This window comes from Mauremys reevesii, linkage group 11, assembly GCF_016161935.1.
Source record: "Mauremys reevesii isolate NIE-2019 linkage group 11, ASM1616193v1, whole genome shotgun sequence".
Taxonomy (NCBI): domain Eukaryota; kingdom Metazoa; phylum Chordata; order Testudines; family Geoemydidae; genus Mauremys; species Mauremys reevesii.
Window position 1 is genome coordinate 62,657,960 of NC_052633.1, and position 11,814 is coordinate 62,669,773.

General features: G+C 44.9%; 1 long non-coding RNA gene across 3 annotated transcripts; it reads left to right on the top strand.

The window, feature by feature from the left end:
* Nucleotides 1-382: 382 nt before the first annotated feature.
* Nucleotides 383-10,693, top strand: LOC120374975. Of its 3 annotated transcripts, none has more exons than XR_005586372.1 (3): nt 383-442; nt 2,076-2,175; nt 9,506-10,693. It is a non-coding gene; the product is annotated as an uncharacterized LOC120374975 (long non-coding RNA). The 3 variants fall into 3 exon arrangements; XR_005586373.1 differs by having other exon boundaries at nt 9,800-10,693; XR_005586374.1 differs by lacking the exon at nt 9,506-10,693 and adding an exon at nt 3,209-3,294.
* Nucleotides 10,694-11,814: the final 1,121 nt, after the last annotated feature.

An 11,814-nucleotide genomic window follows, 5' to 3' on the forward strand; every position in this document is an offset into this window, starting at 1 on the left:
TTGGTGCGCTGGTGCCTGGAGCCGCCCCTGCTGACAGCGGGGCTGCTGGTCCACCCTGGTTCCAAGCCCCCACCAGCTAGCTCTAAGGGGCTGCTCTTTCTGCAAGCAGTGGACAAAGCAGGCGGCTGCCAAACAACGTTATAAGGGAGCACTGCACAACTTTAAACAAGCACATTCTCTAATTGATTAGCAACGTAACAACGAAACAACGTTAACTGGGACAACTTTAAGTGAGGAATTACTGTACTTGCAATAACTTGTCCCTGCCAAAAAACAGACTAATAAATAATAAATGGCTATAGGAAGGTAGTGAGAAACAGGTATGTTAGCCCCAGGCTAAACAAATCCCAGTTACCATGGTAACCAAATGGCAGTTGCTCCAGATTAATCAAGACACCTGGGGCCAATTAAGATCCTTCCAGAAAGCAGCGGAGACAGCTAGGTTGGTTGGGACACCTGAAGCCAATCGGGGGCTGGCTGAAACTAGTTAAAAATCTCCCAGTTATTCTGGTGGGTGTGCATGTCAGGAGCTGTGGGAGGAAGTTGTGCTGTTGGAGAAACACATACACACCATATCAGGCACAAGGAAGGAGGCCCTGAGATAAGGGTGAAGTGGAGCTTGAGGAAGTGGGGGCTGCTGTGGGGAAGTAGCCCAGGGAATTGTATGTGTCCTGTTTCTAAAAGGTCAGCTACCATAACTGATACTGTTAGGGTCCCTGGGCTGGAGCCAGGAGCAAAGGGTGGGCCTGGGCTCCCCCCTGATTAATCACTGAGACTAGGAGACAACATAGACTGTGCAAGGGAGGATAGTTTCTCCTCTCCTCCCTTGCTGGCTTATAATTAAAATGGCTCGGTAGGCTGTGACCCTTGCCTCTAAAGAGAGAAGGGCTACATGGAGGGTCACAGTGAGCCTCTGAGGCTAGCAAAATCTGCCAGGAAATGCAGGACCCACAGAGACAAGGACAGAGCTTTGTCACAATACTAGCTACCATACTTCCACTAGCAGTGCTCCCAGTGCTATCCTAACATCATGATAATAGTTGCAGCCTGCAAAGTAATATGCACAGGTACAATTTCCTACCTCGGAAAGTGTTGCATCCAACATGATGGATTCTATATTAGACCTTGTCTTGACAGATAAAGAAGGACAGATTACAGAACTAAAAGTTAATAGTAATTTAGATACAAGTGATCAGGACTTTATCACTGGTCAGGACTTTATTCTGTTGCACATTAAAAATGTGATCTAGATACTTGGTGCTTTAAAAGGGCCAATTTCACAAAACAATTTGAGCCAAATCAGTTGAGAAGAACTGAAATCAGAAAAATGTGAATGGTAACTGGAAATTGTTTAAGATCACTTTATGCCATGCCCAAAAAGCCACAGTCTCACAATTGAGGAAGAAGGCCATAAAGGCTAAAACAAAAACCTCTCCTTGTTTAAAGGGGAAGTGAAGGCAGCTATAAAATTAAAAAATATTTAACTAATGGATGAACAGGGAAGTTGATAGTAATAAATATAAATAAGCTAGAAATTGTACAAAATTGATGATGGAAGCTAAGGAACACAAGGAGACATCTATGACCAGCAGAGTTAAGGATAATAAGAAGCTTTTAAAGTATATTAGGAACAAAAAGAATCCTAACTACTGTTTTGCTCCATAATTTGAAGGGTTTCTACTAATTCTATTTGGTAGAATTAATGAACAAGCAGAAGCGTTCAATAGATTTTTCTGTTCTGTATTTGGAAAAAAGTCAGAGGATGTAATCATATCATCTTGTTGACTGGTTAGTAAGACTGACAGAGAACCAGTCTAAGAATGTCCCTTACCTGCATCTGTCTTCGGGGTTTGTTGTCAGCCCCTTAAAAAAAAAAAGTAAACCAACTAGGATGTGTGGGTGTAAACAACCAAGGTACTTATTGAACCATCAACAGTTCTAAACAAGGTAAACCAGAGGGGAACCAAATGATTAGGAACACAGGTAAAGCAAGGACTCCCACAACAAGTGATATAAGGTAAGTAAAGGGCTGGCAGTATGCTGACTGTGACTGAGGGTCAGTTTCCCTCCCCTAGGAAGGGACCCAGGTAAGAGGATGGAGGATCAATGGACCACTACCATGTCTTGCAGCTCTGAGGATGCTCACGATGACAGGACAGCTCCGGACTGGTCCAGGTAGGTGGAACCCACAGGTAAGGAGGAATGGACCTTAGGATCAGGTGATGACAGCTCTGTCCCAGTGATGACTTGGCTTGCACTCCCCCTGCAACATCATGGGTGTGTGTTTGTTCTCAGTTAAAGAGTGGCCGCTAGTGACACACTATCTGTATGCAAGTGAGAAATACCCTCCGGCAACCAGATTAATGAGCGTGGTGTTCAGCATACTCCTCTGAGGCAACCTAGAGAGCAGAGATGTCTGCTATGCCCTCCAACAATTGCAGCAGCAGCAGCACCACCTCCAGGACTCTGCTACTCAGAAGGGCAACCCCTTTCTTCTGATGTGCTAGCCCTTATATGCCTTGCTGTTATTGGGCAGATCACAGGTCACATGGTTGCTTGATTTCCCACCTTTCAGTAGAAAGGGTGAGAAACATTACCTGAGGAGGCGGAAGAAGGCCATCAAAGATGGATTCCTAGTTGTTAGGGCATTCCAAGATGGTGCACCTATGACGTTAAGCACCGAAGTTTTCCCCCTACTATCTGATAACTCTCTTCCCATTCCACTAGCATCTAAGGAGGTTGTTAAACAGCTACTAAAGTTAAATATATTTTAAAAATTGGCTAGACTTGATAACTTGCACCCAAGAGTTTTAAAATAGCTGGTTGAGGAGCTCACTGGACTGTTAGTGTTGATTTTTCACTAAGTCTTAGAGCACTGGGGAAATACAAGAAGCCAGGAAGAAAACTAATGTTGTGCCAATTTTAAAAGGGGTAAATGGGATGACCCAGGTAATTATAGGCCTGTCAGCCTAACATTGATCTCATGTAAGATAATGAAGCTGCTGGTATGGGACTCGATTAATAAAGAACTACAGGAGGGTAATGTAAATCATCATGGGTATATAGAAAATAAATCCTGTCAAACTGGATATCTTTTTCTGATGAGATGAAAAGTTTGGTTGATAAAGGTAACAATGTTGACATAATATTCTTAGACTTTTGAAAGGCATTTGACTTGGTGATAACTTCTTTTGTCTTTGAATTCTAGCAAACACCTGCATTCCTGTTCCCTAATAGCCATTCCAGTTATTTTGAACAGAGTGTCTTTGATTTGGGGCTCCTATTCCTAAGCACCTCATGAAGGTGACGTAGGCCAAAAACACCTTAAAAGCTGCAGATCTCCTGACCCTGTGGGTGGAAAGTGAAAAGCAGAAAATGTTTTGCTCAAGGAGGCTCCATAGTCACATTCACTTCACATGCAGGGGTTATGGTTATGCAAGGGGCATAGCTAATGAAATCTGCATGGACAGCACGGAGGCACGTGGCCACAAACCTGCACTGGAGGGAAGCATAAGGTTGAATATGCGGCTTTTCACTATTTATCAAACATATGGGTAAGTATCTTGGAACTTGCTTTCAGACTGAGAGTCAGGGCCGGCCTTAGGGTAGGGCAAAGTGGGAGCCGTAGCCAGGGGGCACCATGGTGCAGAGGCCAGGGGCTCGGGCTTCCCCTCTCTGCCTGCGCGTGCAGCCCTGTGCATCAGGAACATCCTCTACCCTGCTCCTGAGCAGATGCCCCCTGCTCGCCACCCTACAGGGCTTCCCAGCCTGGCTCCAAGTCCTGCCTCCGCACTCGGCAACTGCATCTCGGGATCTTCCCTGCATCCTCCTCCCAGACTATCCCAGCCCTGCCGCTCCTCTTTCCAGGGGCGGTCTGAATGAAAGCCATGCCACCTAATGGAAGGCAGGTGTGGAAGTTGCCAGCCTCCTCCAGGTTAGGAGGGACTGGGAACTAAAACTGAAGGGCAAAGAGACCAGTAAGTCTTAGGGGGTCCTGACCCTGTGCCCCATCTCCCAGCCCCCTCAGGGGACCCTTCACTGTGCCCCCCAGCTCCCAGCCCCCCCAGTTTCCAGGAGACCCTTCCCTGTGCCTCTAGGTACCAGCCCACCCAGCTCCCCGGGCCCCTCTGTGTTGCCAGAGCCTGGAAGACCCTTCCCTGTGCCCCCAGCCCCTGCCAGCACCCAGGGACCCGTCCCTGTGCCCACAGCTCCCAGTCCCCCTCCATGCCCATACAGCTCACAGGAGGCACCTCCCTCTGCCCCACAGATCCCAGCCTCCCAGTTCTCACAGCCCCCCCGCTTTCTCCCCAGTTCTCAGGGTGTCCCTCACACAGGGCCGGCTCCAGACCCCAGCACGCCAAGCGCGCGCTTGGGGCAACGTGCCGCGGGAGGGCGGCAGGCTGCTCCGGTAAGGGCGGCAGGCAGCTCCGGTGGACCTCCCACAGGCATGCCTGCGGAGGGTCCGCTGGTCCCGCGGCTCTGGTGGACCTGCCGCAGACGTGCCTGCGGAGGGTACGCTGGTGCCGCGGCTTCGATGGAGCATCCGCAGGCGTGCCTGTGGGAGGTCCACCGGAGCCGCAGGACTGGCGACCGCCAGAGCGCCCCCAGCGGCGTACCGCCCTGCTTGGGGCGGCGCAATTCCTAGAGCCGCCCCTGCCCTCACATCTTTGAGTTTCCCCCTCCTGCATGCCACACTCGGACCCCACAGTTCCCCATGCTCCCCAGCTCTCAGGAGTTCCCCCTTTTTCTTTTTCATCCCAAAGGGAGGTGTTAGTGCAGGGGGGTGGGGCTATTTCAGGAGCCAACCTTCAACCATTACCACCCACCCTAACTACCTTCAGTGCACTGGAGCATTTTAACCTCCCCCTCCAGCAATAACCTACCTTCCCTGGGACTGGGCAGGGGTACTTGAATATTGGGGATTCATAATATTGGGGTGGGGAGAGATCTGCCCTCCTGGAACCCTCATGTCACTGTCCCCCTGGTATCCCCACACCAATGTAATTTATCTCTCCACATCTCTGGGTCCCTCCCCCATTTCTGGAGCTCTCAGGGCACCATGCTCCTCTGGTGCCCTCCTGTCACTGCACCTCCCCTTGGGCTGCTGACCCTCTGGGGCTCTGGCAGAGGAGCTGGATGCCATGCTGAGTGGGAGAATTTGGGAGGTGCAAATGACAGGCTCCCCCTGTCGAAGTGCCCGCTCACCCTGTCAAAGGGCAAAAGACTGCCTACTACATTGTCTTGGTTGCCTGCTCAAGACTAGATGAGGGTTCCTTGTAGCACTGGCTGGGGGAGTCAAAGTGACTGCTGTGGGGTTTCTTATGATGCCCATCACCGTGGCATCCAGATGTGAGACACTGCAGGGCAAAATGGGCCCTATGCATGGGTGGCGTGGTCAGGGAGGTGCTGTGGTGAAGAGGCAAGAAGCAGGATGGGCGTGGAGTGCAAGGTCATGGAAGGGAATTTGGGGGCAATGAGTGGTGGAGGAAGAGGCAATGGGGGCTGGGGCGACGGGGAGCCTAGGAAGGCAGCTGGGACCAGGGGAGCCAAAATACAAGTTTGCCCAGGGTGCTATTTTCCCTAAGGCTGGCCCGGCTGGTGGTAAAGATTCATAGTTTCTGGCAGTAAAGCCTTTCCCTTCCAGCTTTGCTCAAAGAATCAGGACTGGGGCGTGTGCTATATATCAGAAACAAGCACTTCATAAAAACCAGGAGTGACAATTACTTGACAACAGTTAGGCAGCTGGTGTGCCAAGACCACTGCCTATCACACTGGCCATATTATTTCTCTGCTTCTTTGTGCTCCCCATCTGTCTGAATCCTGCTGTTGTCTCTTGTCTTAGAATTTGATGATAAATTCCTTGAGGCAGGGACCATCTTTTAGTTGTGTGTATAGCACCTAGCCAAATGAGGACCCTAGGAGCTACTATAATAAAAATTTATCTCCAGGACAGCTCCATGACATCCTTTTGAAATCATAGTTCTAAAATTATCCTTTTGAACAGCACAAGCCTTGCACACAGGCTGTCTTCATATTCAGCGGCAAAAGGATTCACATTTTATAGACGGAAGTGATGAACCTTTTATTTGGCACCTCCCCTCCTCTTGGATGAATATGACCCTGTGGGTGATAGCCCATATAATTTCATTCTTCCTGTAGGCAGAATAGAGCGAGTTCAAAAAAGAATGCCAAGATTTCCTTTGAATTCCTTTCCTTTTCTCATTTACAGCTTTAAATGAGACCCTTACATTTTCTGCATGAGCCACAGAGGGCTCGCTGTGTCATGTCTGATATTGCAGTACATGAATTGTGGGTGGTTTAAGTTCGTTTGTACAGTAAATTTATTCCATTATTGGCTGTTTTAATCTCAGGAAAAGGGCTGAAAGTACAAGCCGTAATCTGAATTTATCTTTATCTTTTAAATTACCAAATGCTGACCGCTTCTTGTCAAATGCTGTCATGCAAATAGCTATCTCCCTGTGAAAACTGCTAGGCCATTAATCACCCTGATCAGGATTCAGAAACGAGTAACACTGTACATAGCAGTTTATGTAACTGCTTAGTTTGAGCAAAAGTCCACACTTTTGCTTCTTCAGTTTAAGCTTGCTGACCTCTGTTTGTAGGATACTCTGTTATATATTATACAAACTGAACAGGTAGAAAGATTGTCATACCAGAGAAGCATTGCACTATAAACAATGAGCTAATGTGTTTCTTCTGCAGATTGAGAAGGCAAGTCTGCCTTTCTGTCAGTTTCACCTTTCCAACATAATCAAGTACTTAGGAATACAGAGATTGTCATAATGAATCAGACCAGCGGTCCATCTCATCCAGTGGTCTGTCTCCAATTGTGCCCAGTGCCAGATGCTTCTGGGGAAGGTGCAGAAAGTCTGCAATAGACAAAGTGGACTGCAGAGATGAAAGCAGCGAAGAGTCCTGTGGCACCTTATAGACTAACAGACGTATTGGAGCATGAGCTTTCATGGGTGAATACCCACTTCGACGTACATGCATCCGACAAAGTGGGTATTCACCCACGAAAGCTCATGCTCCAATACGTCTGTTAGTGTATAAGGTGCCACAGGACTCTTTGCTGCTTTTACAGATCCAGACTAACACGGCTACCCCTCTGATACTTGACACCATGCAGAGATGAAGTTAACCCCTTATGCCCTTATCAAGCCAAATATTAAGCATCTTTCTTATAATTGGTCCTTTCTTTGTGGAGGGGTTAGGATTTCTTCTTCATGTAGTGTGCTGAGCACGATGTGCCTAATAATGGTTATTGCCTACATTAAATCTCATGAGATATGAACCAACTCTTCCACATCGTCACATCCATATCCTGTTGTCAGATTATACTCTACACATTACTCATTACCTGTAGAAGGTTTGGATTGTCCCCTATCATTTTGCTTAGTGCCACTCAGTTGCTTGCAATAATGATCTTCTCCACTTGACAGGCATGACAACTGTCCGCAGACTTATGCTCAACTTTGCTAGAGAATAGGTACAAATAGTCTATCATTGCACCAGTCTTCTAATTGGCATCTCATTCCAGCCATCTGACTGAGAAACCTTGGCAAACACAAGCTATTCAACGTCCAGTCAGTTCTAGCTATCCTAGATTTAGTTTCGTAAGTGCTGAAGTTACAGGTCTCCTGTACAGTTTATATAAAGATGTATGGCCACAATAAAATAAAAATCTTGGGTCAGATTCTCTGGTAAGGTGCAGCTGCTTTGTTCCAGGTGTAATCTGTTAACTTCATGGAGATTTACCATAGTGTAAGGTGGATTTCCAATGGCATAAAGCCACCTCCACCCTCACTGACCACCGCCACAACAGAGAAAAAAGGTGCCTAGCCACAGGAAAAAAAGCTGTGGCTGGGATACTCCTGCATTACCCCAATTGCTGAAGGGTTAATCTAACAACCAATCTCTGCACACCATTCCTTGACCCAAGCTCTGTGCAGTAGATACACACCCCAGAATCTGGCCTGCAATCTTACTTTTACCTAAAATACTTGGCACTTATGTAAAACTATATCTTCAAAGCATGAGATAAACATTAGCTCATCAGTCCTTACCACACACCCCTCAGGTGTTTAACATTTTACAGATGGGGAAATTGAAACACAGCAAGCTTGCAGGTGCAACTCCTGTTGACAACAAGAGTTGCATGAGTTCATGCCAATGATGAATTTGGATGAGTTTCTCCAGTTCACTTTGCAAATCATTGGCAGCACCAGGAATAGAAGGCAGGATTTCCCAACTGCCCAGTCCCACTCACTGTCTACTAGACTATCTTGTCCATTTCCCCACAAACACTGATAAAAAACCAGTGAATTCTAATATTATTGACATTTAAATGTACATATTATTCTGCAGTCATTTGGAACAAGAAATAACCCCCCCCCTTTTTGTCTCTATTTTTTTTATAATGTGCTTGGCACTATAGTATTCAAGTACCTCTATTTCAGACCCTGAACCTGCAAAGTATGTCTGAAATAGAAGTACTTGAACACCATAACGACTGGCACATTATAAGAATCTGATAGAGAGAAAGGTTGACTTCTTGTTCAGACAACTGCAGAATGATAGGTATGTTTAAATGGTGGGGCTCAGTCTCTCCTGCTGAAATTGCGCCACCGTGTATAAATCATTAAAGTTTCATTGAAGCAGGGACTTGATCCCAGGTACCCCTCACCAAGGGAATGCCCTGACCACTTGGCTATAGAGTATCTCTCTGTCTGGCCCAATGACTTAATTATTTTTACACAAAGTGGAACAGCTTCAACAAGAGACAGCCACCCAGAAAACCTATAATCCAGTGGTTAGAGCCCTCATATGCAGTGTAAAAGATACTCTGAATCAGGCAGAATGGGGACTTAAACCTGGGTCTCCTGCATGACAGGGAAATTCTGTAGACTTGAGAGTATTGGGGGGGGGATGCACACAGGCAGCCCCTTCTCCTCCTGGTTTGTGAATGGTGCCTCAGACCGCTTCCCTCTCACCCTCTCTCTCCAATATTTGTGGCCAAAATTATTCAGCATATTTACGTCAAATTCACAGATAGTTTCAGTAAACTGCATTTTTTGGCAAATAAACTACTAATCCAAACAATGTTGCCCAGCTCTAATTATAAAATTATCTTAAAGAGGTGATTGAATGCTTTGCTGGATTGTGGCCTAAATCCTTGACCTGTGCTAAAATTAATGACACCCCAAAACTTATGGTTATTCCTATGGTGTCGGCCTTGGGAGACTAACACTCCCAGCACATTAATGACTTTTGCACAATAGCAATTTGTGAATCTGCACACATTTAAAAGCAGTGACCTAGAGGCCAATGTCTCCTATCAGTTACAAGCCTCTTGAGTCATCCAGCCCCACCAGTCAACTTTTCATTTCTATTTGCCATGTCAGTTTCACTTTACGGTGGATCAGATCTATAAGGTTTTTCACATCTAGAGTGGCTTTTTCATCAATTACAATTTCTTTTTCAGAGGCTTCTGAAGTTTCTTCATTGATTTCAACACTCTCCACATAGAACTCAGCCATTATTTCTTGCTGTGTCTATTCTCTTCCAGACAGCATATATCACAGAACTCTGTGTATTCCATATCACAGCTACAAGTCTGCCCTCCACAGGAGAACAAATGTGTCAGCTGCAAAGGATTTTAAATACTTGTTTTTAAAGTATTTTTAGTGGAAACCATGATTTTACATTAACTAAATGAATGTTTTATTTGAGACCATATAATACCATTAAAATTAATTTTCTCCTTCGGAATTTATAGGGGAAGATGAGAAATTGATACCTGGGAGAGAGGAAAGAAGCCGCCTTTCCAAAGGGGGTGAAATATTGAAAAGTCGGTCTCTCCAAAAGACTCCATAAAGGAATTAAAGTTAAGAGATCAGAGCCAGATGGCTCTATCCAGGACTCTCAGGGTTACTACAAAGCAGAAATTGAAGCACTAAGATAAGATATTTTAAAATGCATGAAAATGTGATACAAGGAATGGATCAGACACAATATGGTACAGCCATAGAGAAGATGTGAAAAGGAATGCTCACTGAACCTCATATGATTAAGCTTTTGGCTTTGGTTTGGATGAGCAGTCTACAATTTCAGATGTTTGTGTTAACTTCTTTTTTCTGTAAACCTGAAATTCATAGAATAGGCTGTTGTGCTGTCCCTCCACACTTATGTGTATGAATGTGCATGTTCATACACTTTCTGCCAGTGAGAAAAACTGCAAGAACAGTAAATCCCATTATGTTTTGGCATATTTGCTTCTGCGATTCAAATGAAAAATGAAAAATACAGGAAAAATGTACTAAACTATTTAAAACCATCAGGAATAAATATTCACCCAATTCTCAGAACATAGGCCCTGGTCTGGGGTGAATTTTCTATTAATTTTTTTAGTTGAGTATTGGGAATTATACCAGACTCACTAATGGCTGTCACTAAAGAACATACAAAGAGTAGTATGGAATTACAAATCATAAAAATACATCTGATCTCTATTCCACTTGCATAAATCTCAAGCACTTCTATCAACTACTGATTTACACCAATGCAACAGAAATCAGAATCTAGTCCACAGAATATAGACACTCATTGTTCAGCATACAGTTTTCAACTGGTTAGTCAAGTATTTTCATGTAATCTCCACTGTGGACTGTATCTGTTAAATCAAAGAAATAAAGTAGCTAAATATACATGGATCTTCTGTCCCTAAAAATTATATTCTTATTAGAAATGAGCCTACATCAAAATCTCATTTCCTAGTGCTTCTGAACTTTGGCAGAGGTCAATTCCAAATTTAGATCCAGATCTGAATTTTACAGCTGGTCCCTCCCTCTAAGGGGCTGAACCAAATCCCTGGATCCTAATTAGAGTGGGAGGCTGAAACTCAGGATCCACACCTGCATAGCTGAGGCCTGTTTCTAATTCCTATCACATAAACACAACTCTCTGCTACAATTATTTATAAATCTCACCAATCCGTTGCACAGGAAATCCAGGTTTCCCTGTACTGAATAGCTCGTTGCAATAGGCAGCATAAGCCGTCAAACATATTGGCCAAGTTAATACAAATTAATCAGTTTAAGCATCTGGTGTGCTAGACACCAATGATTCACTGAAGGGTGGGGATCTTCTCTGCACGCTGACAAGATCTGCTGTAAGTGAATAAAAGACGGTTGTTGCTCTAATATTAGTTTGTCATCTGCTTTGCCAATTCCATTTAAAAAAAATGACTGTTCCTAAAACTCTTCCTCTGGAGAGAAAACTGACGTTCAGGTGCTCCACCCATTTCCATTTGCTGCTTTCCTTTTCTAATATCAGCTCCATCTGTCTGCTATAGAAACTTCATGTCTTTTGAATTGTCTATTTACTCACTTGCAAGTTTGTCCTCTTGTTTGGCTGTATTCTGCCCTTCATTTGTTACTTTCAGCATTCACCATTCCGAGCATCGAGCCATTGGCAAACTTTTCCTACTTTTCAACACATTGCATGTTGTAGTTCCTTGTCCGTCGTCGGCCTGAGATTTCTTTGTTTCCACACAATGTGATTGATTTCTGCTCTGGAGGCAGTATCTTTTCCAGCCCATGCAATCTCTCCTTTCCTATCCTTAGCTCTCGCAGGGCTCTCTAAATGTCTCATCCACCATTTTGTGATCTCTGTAGAACCTTCCCATTCCCCCATATATCTTTCGCTGTAGTTAAACTTTTTCCTGGTTTGTTATTTGGAGTAGCCAATAAGATTGACTTTAGAGTAAAGCTCTCTCCTAACAGCAGTAATTTG